General features: G+C 37.4%; 2 pseudogenes; both read left to right on the top strand.

The window, feature by feature from the left end:
- The first annotated feature begins 223 nt into the window (after window positions 1–223).
- On the top strand, window positions 224–1,333 carry LOC139437280 (serine/threonine-protein kinase LATS2 pseudogene; annotated as a pseudogene).
- Window positions 1,334–2,239: 906 nt separating this feature from the next.
- On the top strand, window positions 2,240–5,383 carry LOC131275175 (serine/threonine-protein kinase LATS2 pseudogene; annotated as a pseudogene).
- Window positions 5,384–14,530: the final 9,147 nt, after the last annotated feature.

Genomic DNA, 14,530 nt, shown 5'->3' with positions numbered 1-14,530 from the left:
CCAATGAAAAGGCCCCACACCCACATGACTGGATTCTTTCAAAAGCATAATATTCTCTTTTTGGGATTCATAAAAGAACTCCAAACTGTCACACTCAACCCTCTGACTCTCAAAAAGACATGTTCTTTCCATGTGCAAAATACTATCATTACAGCACAATATTTCAAAATCTCAAGTTATTTCAGTACACATCAAAATTAGTTATTGTGAGTGCCCAGGGAAGATGGAGTGGCCACCAGGAGTTGGCCAGGGCTTCCCCTTTCTTGCTCGGCCAGTGGCAGCTCCTGCTCCAGTGAGGACTCTCCCCTTGTGAGAGGCCACATGGTAGCATGTGAGGACACCCCCCAACCCAAGCAGGCATCTACCTAGTGCGATGATCTTCAAAATGAAGACTCTGGAAAATTCTCCCTAGAAATTATGGAAATTGAAGGAAAGAAAATTTTCAAAAGAAAATTGTTTTGAAAATACATTTCCAACTAACTTGCTGTATAAATTTGTTGTTGTTTTTTTAAATTGTTACTAAAACACTTTAAGAAGATTGTAGTCATGGTAAAAGGAAACTGTACTAACAACAAGACCAAAGTATTTTCCTGCCATGCCTTATTCTAGAAATAGGCAATGATTGCAGGAAATTCACAAAGGATTAAAGCAGCTATCCAAGTCTTCAGTGCAGGGGTCACCAGTGGGACCAAACAATGATGCTTCCCTGGACACAAGGTCCTGGGGAGCAAGAATGCTGCCAGGCAGCAGCAGCTGAGAGCTAACCCAAAGTGGACCTTATCAGAAAGCTTTGAAGGAAATCAGATATTCTCTGCTGCCTTTTGTTAATGGGTCAGGCACTCCCACAGCTGCAGAATAAACTGACAGATGCTGCAAGAACCGGTGAATGCAGGATGTGAGCTGGAGATGGCCGTCTGAGCCCTCAAGCAGACAAGCAGCAGGAGCATGCATGCTGCTCTGGAGTGCATCAGCAAGAGGGGTTATTTAGACCAGAGAAATCAGCAGATTTTGTGGGTTGTCATGCAGACCTCCCCAGGAAAGGGCATTGTGCTGGCCAGCGTGACTTGGTGGCTATATTTGAAGAGACTGGCAATTTCTTCCCCTTCTACCATCAGCTGAGTGGGGCAGCCTATGACAGACCCAGCTTCAGAGTAGAGGGCATGGCTGTGCTGAAGGAGGTGCCCCCCAGTACATGGACTACCTATTCCCTCGGCACCTGCCCCTGCTCTTGGCCCTGGCTGGACAGCTGCTATCTGGGCTTGGCCCTCCTCCCCTGCCCAGTGGCCACCAGCATCAGCCCAAAGGTTGTGCTGCAGGTATGGAGCAGCCGTGATGAGTTACCCTGTGGCCAGCTATGGGAGCCAAGCCCTCTGGCTCCAAGATCTCAGAGGCTCCAGTGGCCCCCATTATGGCAGCCACATCTGCTCATGCCTAGGGAGCTGATGAGCTACTACACAGCCCCTCCTTCCAGAGCAAGCTGCAGCCGGAGGCAGGTGGGTATGCTGACCACCCAGCCAAGGACCCTGGCAGCCACTGAACTGCCTGCTACACGGTACAGCTGGGTGGGTGTGGCAGGGGCCCTCCACAGTATACCCACCACAAACAGGCCAGCTCTGCCTCCCACCAAATGCAGGGGATGGGTTCTCAGGGTCAGGGGTTTGCCAGTGACAGCCTCCCACAGAGCCTCCTCACCCAGGCCTGAAACAGCCTGAACTAGGACTTATATGAGGTGAGCAGCTCCCCTGCCCAGGCCTGGCAGTCCTCCAGTCTCCCACAGAGACTCACTTCAAAAGCTGGGACTGGACGTGACCCGCCCCCCCCACTAGTCCTTGCCCTTCGGGCCTGATGATCCAGAGTCCAGCAGGACCAACTCTTTCAACAGCCACCAGGAGCTAATGGCTGTGCTCATGAGGTCAGGAGCCTACAGCAAAATGGAGCCCTCCCTCCCCTCCCCCAACACCATCACTGCAGTGACCTGCGCTCACATCCTGCATCTGGTCAAGAGTGTGAGCATGGGAAGCCGGTGGGCATCTCGGGCAGCGGTCGCTGGCGGAAGATTCTTCAATCAATCATCATGTCAACTGACACAGATGTTTCTCTCTCTTCCTACGATGAAGACCAGGGATCTAAACTTATCTGAAAAGTTAGAGAGGCACCATTTGTCCCCATTGGGATGGCAGGTTTTGCAGCAATTGTTGCATATGGATTATACAAACTGAAGAGCCGGGGAAACACGAAAATGTCCGTTCACCTGATCCACATGCGTGTGGCCGCCCAAGGCTTTGTCGTGGGAGCAATGACAGTCCGTATGGGCTATTCCATGTATCGGGAGTACTGGGCAAAACCTAAAATTTAAAAGAAGAGATGCTGGCCTGACCTCGGTGGTGGTATCTGCTTTAGGTAGACACCTCAAATTGAGGTGACATGTATATGCTGAAAATAAATCATTGGAGTAGGTTCAGACAATAACATGGCATTTTGAATATTGGCTTCCTTTCTTTCAGACTTGATTTGCCTGGAGACCAAATTACTAGTGACTTGTTCACGAGTTAGGGCCATGCAGGGGAGTCAGGTTAGCACAAAAAAAAAACATGTCACCAAATTCTCAAACGCTTATGTTGAAATTAGTTCTAAAAAAGCAGAGGCCAACCCTGAAGTACTTCCAGTTCCTGCAGAATATCTCATTGCTTGGTTGTTAGGTGAGAGTGCTTTTTACCCTAATTAACTTAAATTTTTCTGCCTATTTTGTGGACTGTCTAGTATTTTGGATTCTAGGGCTGGGGGACTCTTAAAGAACCCTTTCAGAAAAGTGCACAGAATATAACATTGTGATACCCCCCACAACTGAACGTGTGTGTGTTTAAATCAAACTTAAAAACATGGTAACTGCTGTTTAGAGGTAGTATTTATTTTAGATTCACACTTATAAATAAACATGAGATTAATTTAATTATGGATTCCAGTTTAGCTCTTTTGTAATTGCAGGATTATACATTTTGCTGTTATAGAAGAATTTTTAAATGTCATATTTAAATAGAGGTTATGTATTTAAAGTGTTAATCCAAAAGCAAATGAAGACTTCAAATGTGTATAGTATGTATTTTCTCTGTAAGATTCACCAGTGTTAAACAACACATTATCTGTGTGGAAAGTGATTGGTGATTTATGAGCACGTTGGTTTGGTCAGACATGTGCTAACTAGACATACTATGGAATGCTTTGTTGCACTTGTGAAATTCTCTTGTCTGAGTTTACATTCCATGGTGATAACATGGCAAACGTATTGTTATTAAAGTGAGTGAACACATCAAAAAAAAAAAAAAAAAGAGTGTGAGCACTATGAGACTGGAGCCCCAGACAGCCATGGGGTCCTCCCACTCAGCCTGGATGCTAGCACCCACTCCAGCAGTGCAAGGTTTGGACTTCAAGGAGGAAACCCTTTGTCCCTGGGGGGCTCTAGTGCTTACCAGCTGGATGTAGAGATGCAGTGCCCAACCCCACCTTACTACAAGCATTTGCTGCTTCAGAGTAAATCGAAGTAGTAGGACATCACCAAGTTGTGCATGGGAGTGAAGGAGGGTCTTCAGAGGGGCCCTGAGAAAACTGCCAAGAGGAACAACAAGAGTCAGAAGGCCACCAAAGGGGAGAAAGCTGGGAAGGGTAAAAAGCAAATCCAGACCCTTCCCTATCCCTGTGCAAAAGAACAGCAGAGACAAGAGAAGAGAGAATCATGCATTAAGAAAGGTGCAGAGGTGCCCAAAGATGTACTTACCAAATCCAATGGATGTGTCATGATGATGGGAACGAGTGTTGTTGGGGGGGGAGAGGGGGCGTGGGGGGTGTGGGGTTGAATGGGACCTCACATATATATATATTTTTAATGTAATATTATTACAAAGTCAATTAAAAAAAAAAAAGAGCTACTCACCTTTTGCATTCAAGTTATTTGTGGGGTAGCATGTGGAAAATGTAATTAAAATCTACCAGTAGAAAGTCAACTGAAGACTGGAACTGAAGCAAAAAATGACAAAAGGTGGAATCTGTGAAACTAGACAGGAATAGATGAGGAAGATCCTGTATTAGGAGTCCAATTACAACACGCTGAAGAGGGACAAAATGGGTAAGTCTATATTTGTGAAAATCAAGACCTTGGGCATTGGTGCCTTTGGAGAAGATTGCTTGGCTTGTAAGTTCAAGACTCATGCTCTGTATGCCATGGAAACTCTTGATGAAGAAGGACGTGCTGAAAAGGAACCAGTTGCCCTATATCAAGGCTGAGAGGGATATCTTGGCAGAAGTGGACAACTAATGGATACTCCTTCCAAGAAGCAGACAGCTTGTACTTTGTGATGGACTTCATCCTGGGGGGTGACATGATGAGCCTGCTGATCTACATGGAGCTCTTCCCCAAGCCCTTGGCTTTCTTCTACATACAGTGCTTCTACATAGCAGTCCTGACACTGGCTGAGAGCATCCACAAGATGGGCTTCATCCACTGGGACATTAAGCTGTTCAACATTTTGATAGGTCTGGTGGCCACATCAAGCTGACCAATTTTGGCCTTTGCACTGAATTCAGGTGGACTTACAATTCCAAGTATTACCAGAAAGGGAGCCACATCAGAGAGCTCACTATGGAGCCCAGCTACCTCTGGGAAGACATGCCCAATTGTTGGTGTGAGGACAGCCTGAAAACGCTGGAGCAGAGAGTGAGAAAGCAGCACCAGAGGTGTCTGGAACGTTCCCTGGTTGGGAATCCAAATTATATGGCTCTGGAAGTTTGCCACAAAGGATGCACTCAGCTGTGCAACTGGTGGAGTGTTGGAATGATTCTCTTTGAAATGCTCATGGGAGAATACACTCCACATTCCAGCCTAGGTCAGTCTGAGTTCTGAGGTTAGGGACCTCATCACCAAACTGTGTTGTGACACCAAAGACCTGCTGTGGAGAAACTGGCTGATGACCTCAAGGCTCCCCCATTCTTTGGCTCCATTGGTTTCTCCAGTGGCAGTTGGAAACAGCTAGCTCCTTTCATTCCCAATATCAGCCATCTCATGGACACCTCAGATTTTGACCCTGTAGATGAAGAAAACCCTTGGGACAATGAAAGTGAAGACTATCATCTTGGGACATGTTCACCTCCTCAAACAAAAAACACTATGAGTATGCATTTTATGAATTTACCTTCCAAAGTTATTGAAGACAACAGTTATGTCTTTAGGCACTCAAAGCCATCAGGAGCAGAAGTTTCACAATCTGACCATGCAGACTTAGAAAACATATTTCTGGTGGAACAGACCAAAGGATGCCAATTAGTGTATGTGTTGACAACAATTCTGGAGTCCTTAGACAGTCCAATTCCTTGGAGATACAGGTGCCCATAGCTGATCTCATAACAATGCAATGGTACAGCTGACATCAGCTGTGTTATAAACTGGCCCATTGATTATCACACTTGAAATTCTGATCTGCACACACACACTCACAAATTCTTTTTAAAAAGACTGAAGTCTAGCAGGTTTTTATTCTAGATTCTGATTGATGGAAGGGAGGAATTCAACATTATCCAGAACATTGCATTTGTACTGGTTTAATTCATATTGAATATGATATCTGTGTATATATGTGCTTCACTAATTCTAATAAATTTTGTTGTTAAATCAATCTCATTCTCTTTGTTATTGGGTTTTGATTTATTAGTTATTTTTTACCTCAAATGATCAGTGAAAGTTGCTTAAATAAAACTAATATTTTTGCTGGTCTTAAAACTGCATTGCTCCCACAGCACCCACCATGTATTACTTTCTAATCCCCCAATCCATGAATAACTAAGCTTCCAAATCCCAGTTTATTAAATGACACTTTTCAATATAGCATGAACATTATGCTTAGTCCATATCCTTGCTAAAAGACTGAAAAACCCCACTTTTCAATTGTTGCCATTGTCATCCTTTTAAAGCTTTATGCTATTTTGCCAGAATTTTTATGAATGATTGACAGTTCATTTGAGCTTCTCCTAATTGATCATCATTTTGGAATTATCTTTTGAATATTAAAAAAATATGTTTGGTATATCTTTATTGTGTTTTTAGACATATCCTTTGATTTGAGAATGTTTCTGTCAACATTTAATAGCATGTATTTCTCCCTTGTGATTTTGGAGCTAGGGGAACCATCTCCCATTGCTCCTTTCATCTATTAACTTTGCCCATGTGTCCTTCTTTGAAGAGGTAACTTAATACTAATACCAGGGAATTCTTTCACCTCTATATTGTAGTTTTATATGCTATTTATGATGGGTTTAAACACCTTAAATTTTCAATGATGTATCATTTTCTGTTTTTGTTTTTTTCTGTTAGCTCTACAGTTTTATATTTCAAATTTAGGCCTTTAATCTATCTGAAATCTACCATTTAAAGCAGGAAATAACCCTCTGGGTTTCCAGGTTTCTTGTTAATCGACTTCTCTTTTGCTTCATCACAGCTCTTGGATTAAAGTGTAAATTACCTTGAATATATATTCCTATTTCTTGATATATTTATTCCTGTATCAGCACCATATTGCATTATTTATTAAGTACTTGGTATTATTAATATATGTTAAGGTAATGAACTTCCTTCCAAAGATAAATGATCAGATATGTTGGCCATTATGTTTCCATATTTGTTTTAGAATGAGAATTTTTTAGTTCTTCACATGTTTAACTGCATTTCAGATTGAGAATCCAATCAATTTATAAATATTTTTGAGCTGGCATTCATTAAGCTGTTTTTGTCCTATCTGTAATGTGAAATATAATTTTGGAGTCATTTACATTTTTTAGAGTATGCTTTTGTATATTTAAGGACATTTTAAATAATATTTTATTTGCCCTAAATGTCATATAATCATATCATATCACATAAATATACAACTTAGTTTAAATTTCACTATGTTACTATGAATTTTATTCCTATTTGCTATAGTTTAAATTATGTTGAGAATAATATAAATAAGCTTTATTTCTTATAATTATTTAAAACAATTATGCCAAAATTAACAACTTTATGACTACTGATACAGTCCACAATCTTTATTACAATTTCTCTTGTTGTTATAGTTATTATTATGACTATCTTCATTATTATTACAAGGCTGATATGATTAAGTCCAGGACAATAAGTGATTTGGGCTTTCTCTAAGAAGGGTAGAACACATACACTATCTAACTTAAGGTTTTATCAAATAGACTAGAGCTGCCACATAAGCTCTGATCTGAATTGTGTATTTGTTCTTTTCAGATAATGGATAATCCCAACAGTACTCTGAGTATTCCAACTAAAAAAGCATTAAGTTATTCAATTTTCTTTTCAGATATATAAAAGGCAGGTACTAATGCATTTTCTGCATCAACAGAGATGATCATTTGAATTTTCACCTTCACTTTAATATGGCGTGTTGCATTGATTGATTTTCCTATGATGAACCAACCGTGCATACGTGGGATAAAACCCACTTGATCATGGTTTATAATTACTTCAATGTGCTGCTGATTCAATTTGCAGGTATTTTGTTGAGGATTTTTGGATCTATATTCATAAGAGAGATTGGTCTGTATTTTTATCTTCTTATACTATATCCAATTTTTGTATTAGAGTGATGGCTTCACAGTATATGCTCGGTAGTGTTTCCTTCTTTCAATCGTTTTGAAGAGTTTGAGCAGGATTGGAATCAATTTTTCTTGAAATAATTAATAAACTTCTCCTGTGAAGTCATCTGATCCTGGGCCTTTCTTTTGTTGTGATGTTTTTGATGACTGATTCAATCTCATTACTTGTGAATGGTTTGTAGAGGTCTTCTAGTTCTTCTCAAGTCATTGTAGGTAGTTTGTGAGTTTCCAGGAAGTTGTACATTTTACCTCAGTTGTCTAATTTGTTGGCATGCAGGTGTTCACAGTATCTTCTTATGGTCTTTATTATTTCTGTGGGAAAATAGGGTGTCCAAAAATCGATGAGGCAAACACTGGCAAAAATGAAGGAAGTATTAGATGTCTGTACAACAGAAGTTGGAGTTTTCAATACAACACTCTCATCATAGGATAAAACATCTAGACAGAGGATGAATAACAAGTCAGAGATCTTGAATAATATGATAAATGAACTAGGCCTAAAATATATAAACAGAACATTGAATGCCAAACGCAGGACATATATTCTTCTCAAGTGCTCATGAATCTTTTTCCAGGAGAGACCATATTGGGTCACAAATAATGTTTCAATAAATTTAAAATATTTTAATTATACAAATCACTTTCATTGATCATAATGGAATAAAGCTGAATATCAAAAATAGGTAGCAAACTTGAAAATCCACAAATATATGGAGATTAAAGAACACACTTTTAAACAATCTGGATCAAAGATGAAATTGCAAGAGAAATAAGTAAATATCTTGAGATGAATTATATCAAAACCGATGGGATGCAATGAAGGCAGGAGTTGTTTAAATGTAGGAATTCTTTATGTATTTTGGTGCTAAAAGTTTACCAGCTATATGGTTTCCAAGTATTTTCTACCGTTTTGTAGATTGTCTTTTCAATTTCTTGATATTATCTTTTGACGAGCAAAAGTTTTAAATTGTAAATGAAGTCTATGTTATCTATTTTTTCTTTTGTTTCTCAAGCTCTACTTTAGGTGTTATCTCTATGAAACCACCTATGCAAAAAAACGATGCTGGAGTTTTGATAAGAATTTCATCGAATCTGTAGATTGATTTAGGTAGTAGTCACATTTTTTAGGACCTTGTACATGGGAGGCAGGTGGTCATCCTCTGAACTACATCTGCTCCCCCAGTATTGACATTTTAATAAAAGTAAATTTTATAATCCTTTAACACAGGGTGTCGACATTTATTCAGATCTTCTTTCATTTCTTTCAGCAGAGTTTCTTTTGCTTTTAGTATACAACGTAAACTTTTTCATCTCTTCAGTTGAATTTATTAGTAGATATACTATTCTTTTAGAAGTTATGTGAATGGAATTTTTAAAAATAATTCATTTCAAAATATTATTTGCTGGTATATAAAAGTATAACTTATTTTTACATGTTAATATTGTAACTTGCAATTTTCCTGAACTTATTTGTCTACAAGTATTTTTGTGCATGCTTTTGAAATTTCTATATAAAGGATCATATAATCTCTAAATTGAGAAAGTGAAACTTTTTCCCTTCTAACTTAAATACATTTTGTTTTTTGGTGTTTTTTTTTTTTTTTGCCAAATTGCGCTGGCAAGGATTTCCAGTACAGTGCTGAATAGTAGAAGTTAAAATTTCCATCCTTGTGGTGTACCTTAATTCAGGAGGAAGGCTTTCAGTCTTTAACAATTGAGTGCAATGGTAGTTATGATTTTTTTCATATACCTCCTTCACCATATTGAGGATTTCTTAAATCATTAAATTGTGTTGGATTTTGTCTGTCTTTTCTGCAACCATTGGAGTGATCATGTGGTGTTTATTCTTCATTCTGTTACTGTGTTGTATCACAGTGATTGCATTTCTAAGTTGACTTCCCCATTGGGATAAATAAGACTTGGTCTTGGTATTCATTTCCTTTAATATACAATTTTATTGATTTGCTAGTATTTTATTGAGAATTTTTTACATCAATGTTCTTAAGAGAAAGAGGTCCTTATCCTGTCATATTGTTATCTGGCTTTGGATTATGGTAATATTGGTCTTATAGATTTAGGAAAGTTGCCTTATCTTATTTTTTTATAAATATGCAAAAAATTTGTGTTACTCCTCCTTTGAAAGATTTGTAGAATTCACCAATGAAGCAACCTGACCCTTGACTTTTCTTTCCAGTGAGGATTGAATCTCCATACTTGTCCTAAGTCTTTTCAGCTCTTCTATATTGGTTTGTGTCAGTTTAAATAAGTTATGAGTTTCTAGGAATTTTCCATTTCTTCTAGATTATTTAGTTTGTATACAAATATTGTCTTATAATTATTTTTTTTTCATTTCTGCAAGGTAAGTAGTACTCCCTCCTTTCATTCTGTATTTTAAGTGTTTTCAACTTGTGTCCTTTTTTTGTCAGCCTAAATAAAATTTTCCAATTTTATTATTCTTCTCATAGAAACAACTTTTGGTTTCATTGATTCTCTCACTTGTTTGTATTGTCCATTTCATTTATGTCTGCTCAAATCTTTATTATTTCTTTTCTTCTACTAACTTTAGGTTTAGTTTGCAATTCTCTATTTTTCTAGTTCCTCCAGATGTGAAGTTAGGTTACTGATTTAAGATCTCTTACTTTGTAATGTACACATTCATAGATACAAATTTCCCTTTAAGCCCTGTTGTTGTTTCATTCAATAAATTTTTATGTATTTTCTTTTGATTTCATTCATTTCAAGATAATTATTAACTTCCCTTGTGATTTCTTCTTTGACTTACTGGTTGTTTAATTTCCACATATTTTTGACCTTTCCATTTCTTTCTGTTATTGATTCCTAGCTTTATTCCATTGTCTTTGATTTAATTTCAGTAATTTTAACTTTTATGAGATGTATTTAGTGGCCTAAACTGTGGTCTATTCTAGAGAACGATCCACATGCACTCAAGAGTAATGTGTGTTCTGCTGTTGTTGGGTGGAGTATTCTACATATAGCTGTCCATCCTAGTCCTGATCTTCTGATTCCTTATTTCCTTATCTCTATACATTCTATCCAAAATTAAAAGTAGTGTATTGAAGTATCCAATAGTTATTGTACAGCTATCCATTTCTACCTTCAGATTTTTAAATGTTTGTATAATGTATATTGGGGTTCTGCTATTAAGTGCATACACATTTGTAATTGCTTTATTTTTTTGGTAAAGTGACCCTTTTATTAAAATATACTGTCCTTCTTTGCCTTATAATTTATTTTATCTTATATTGATATATCCATCCCAGATCTCTGTTACATTTGCATGGAATAGATTTTTCCATCCTTTAACTTTTGATCTGTTTGTGTATTTGCATCTAAGGTGGGTTTCCTATAAACAAAATATTGTTGGGTAATGCTTATGTATCCTTTATCTCAATGCTTTCTTTTACATCATTTACATGCTTTCATTTACATCAAAGTAATGACAAGACTAACTTACTTTGCCTTTTGCCCATTTTTCTTGTATATGTTATACCTTTTTTACCACTCATTTCTCCATTGTACTTTCTTTTGAGTTTAATCACTTGTAGTTAACAGATTGATACCCTTCTCATTTTCTTTGCTGTTTTTATTTTAGACACTTTCCTTGTGGTTACTATCAGGTGTATAGTTAGCATCCTAAACCTATAATAAACTATTCAAAAATATATCAGTTTTCCTTCAGTAACATAAAATATTTTTGTACATATCTCTGTTCCCATTCTTTCTGTTGATCTTGTCATACATTATCTCTTTACATTTTGCATTTAGAGTACAACAGACATGTTTATTTCTTAGGTAATTGTACTCCATATCTTGTAGCAAAACATAGGGTTACATACCATGAATAAACTAATACTGTAATGTGCATTTACCCCTGCAGTTAACATTATCAAAGATAAGTATTTCTTCATACAGCTCAAAGCTACTATCTATACTTTCCTTTCATCCTAAGAACTCCTTTTATCATTTATTTTTGGAAATGTCTAGTCGTGATGAGCCTCCTCAACTTTATCTGTGAACATCTTAAACTCTCCATCATTTTTGAAAGACTGTTATAACAGATACAGATTTCTTGGCCAGCAAATTTTCTCTATCACTACATTAAATATAACATACTGCTGCCTTATCACCTCCAGGGTTTGTGATGAGAAATCAACACTTAATCTTACTGAGCGCCCTTTGCATGTAATGAGTAATTTCTTTCTCACCACTTTCAGAATTTTCTTTTTATTAGTGGCATTCAAAATTTTAATTTTTATATGTCTTGGAGTAGATCATTTGGGTTTTTCGTGCTTAGTGTTCATTGAGCTTCTTGGATGTGAATATTCATGTCTTTGATTAATCTTAAGTTTTATCCATTATTTCTTCAAATATTCATTTGTCCACTTTCTCTTTCTCTTTTCTTTCTGGAAGTCCCATATTGCATACATTGGTACTTGGTATATTGTTCCATAGGCCCCTTCAGGTTCTGTCCACTTTTAAAATTCTTCTTTCTTTCTGCTCTTCAGACTGAGTGGTTTCAGTTATCCTTCTCCTTGTTCATTGAGTCTTTCTGATATCTGTTCGGTCCTGCTCTACAATAGTGTATTTTCACTGTCTGTTTTTGTTTTTCCTACAGTAAAGTTAATTTTGGTTCCTTTTTAAAATTTCTATCATTCCTCCTTATTTTGAAAATCACCTTCTTGATTTTCTTTACTTCTTTATCCATTCCTTCTTTCAGTTCATTGAACTTATATAGAAGAGAAAATTTAGTGTCATTATTTGTTGTTCTAAGTCCAAATTTCCTCTTCATTTTATTTTGTTCCTTCAAATGACCACCTCTTCCTATTTATTTACATGTCTTGTGATTTTTTTGAAGTCAAGTTATTTGATTCCTTTGATTTGCTAATTGTGGAAGTCAGGTATTCACTCGTTATTTTCTTTATTTTTAAAGAAGCTTTAGATTACAAAGATGTTACATAAAAATATAGGGGACTCCCATATGCCCCACTCTATCCCCCTCCCACAGTTTCCCACATTAACAACATCTTTCATTAGTGTGGTACATTGTTACAGTTGCAGATATTCACTTTTGCCAAAGGTTTTATCGTAGATTGATTCTGTGTTGAGGCTCTTATGCAAAACTTATCCCAGTTTGTACTGCTTTTCTAGGCATACATAGCAGTCTTCAATAATTCCCAAGTAAGGGTGACCATTTCCTATCCAGGAAAAAAAACTAATTTCACCAGCTTCTCTTCTGTGGTCTATGGGCTGCACTTTTCGTTTTAATTACAGTTCATTTTTTCTCCCTGGGTGCTACAGTAGCTCAGATCCACACCCTGCACTCTGGATTGTATTTTTCACTCTAGTTTTCAGCTCTGTGTCTACTCATTGACTCAAGCCCCCTTAACTCATTGCTTTTTCTGCCTCCTTGTAACTTCCAATTATAGGAACACAGACTTATGCCCTGAGCTACTCTTCCACAGAGCAGTTGGGGCTGGTTAACAAAGTCACGATAGTCACCAACATAAGTCAATTTGGCTACAAGGATCCATGTTGGATGTGCAAGTCCCCAATCTGATACCATGATTTAAGCAGGGCTCAGATACATGAATTTGAATGTACTTGTGACACTAATCCACTGTCTTGGATCACACAAACTGCCATGCAGATTTTTAAAAAATAAATCAATTTTATTGATACATATTGATAAAAGCATCTAAAGTGCACAATCAGGAGGCAGACTTGGCCCAGTGGTTAGGGCATCCATTTGCCACATGGGAGGTCTGCGGTTCATATCTGGGCCTCCTTGACCCATGTGGAGCTGGCTGATGCACGCAAGGAGTGCCGTGCCACACAGGGGTGTCCCCCATGTAGGGGAGCCCCACGCGCAAGGAGTGTGCCCCATAAGGAGAGCCACCCAGCGTGAAAGAAAGTGCAGCCTGCCCAGGAATGGTGCCGCACACATGGAGAGCTGACACAACAAGTTGACGCAACAAAAGAAACAGATTCCCATGCTGCTGACAACAACAGAAGTGTACAAAGAAGATGCAGCAAATAGACATAGAGAACAGACAATGGGGGGGGAGGGAAGAGAAATAAATAAATAAACAAACAAACAAATAAATAAATAAATAAAGTGTGCAATCAGAGGTATCGGTATAATCACAGAATTGTGTGTTCATCACTTCAATATCATTACAGCATTTTTGTTATTTCAATAATAGCAATAATAACAATTATAAAAAACAGACAACAAAATTCTTCACCTCTCAATCTCTTTGTTTCTCCTGCTGTACATAGCTGCTATTTCTGTCCATTCTTGCAAAACTTTTGCTTATTAAGCAGCTTTATTGAGATATAATCACAGACCATATGATATATCTAAAGTGTATAATCAATGACTTTTAGTATAATCACAATATTGTACGTTTATCATCTCAAAAATTTTAGAACAATTTATTACTCCAAAAAGAAAGACTTCCTATCCCTTAGTATTCCTTCCCCAGCCCTATATAACCACTAATATAATTTAATTTTTATAAATTGATTTATATTTACATTTTATTTGAGGTTGGTAGAGGGACACAGAAAGATGAACTTTTCCTGAGGTTCTTGAACCAATTTTACATTTATTTCTAAATCAGCACTTGCTGAGTTGTTCTCTAGGTTTGATTATCTTCCCTTGTTTTGAGAAAAATTATTGTTCCTTTTCTTCACTATTTCTAAAGTGAGATGTTCATAGTATATCTTACAGTACATCCTGGTGACATCACTTGCCCATTAAGTCTTTTTTTTAATGAACTTGAAGCTTTACAGAAAAATAATGCAGAAAATTCACAGATCCCCTATACCATCTTCATGCACACTGTTTTCCTTATTATTA

Source organism: Dasypus novemcinctus, chromosome 22 (assembly GCF_030445035.2).
Source record: "Dasypus novemcinctus isolate mDasNov1 chromosome 22, mDasNov1.1.hap2, whole genome shotgun sequence".
Classification (NCBI taxonomy): Eukaryota; Metazoa; Chordata; class Mammalia; order Cingulata; family Dasypodidae; genus Dasypus; species Dasypus novemcinctus.
This window is presented reverse-complemented; position numbering and strand designations above follow the sequence as displayed.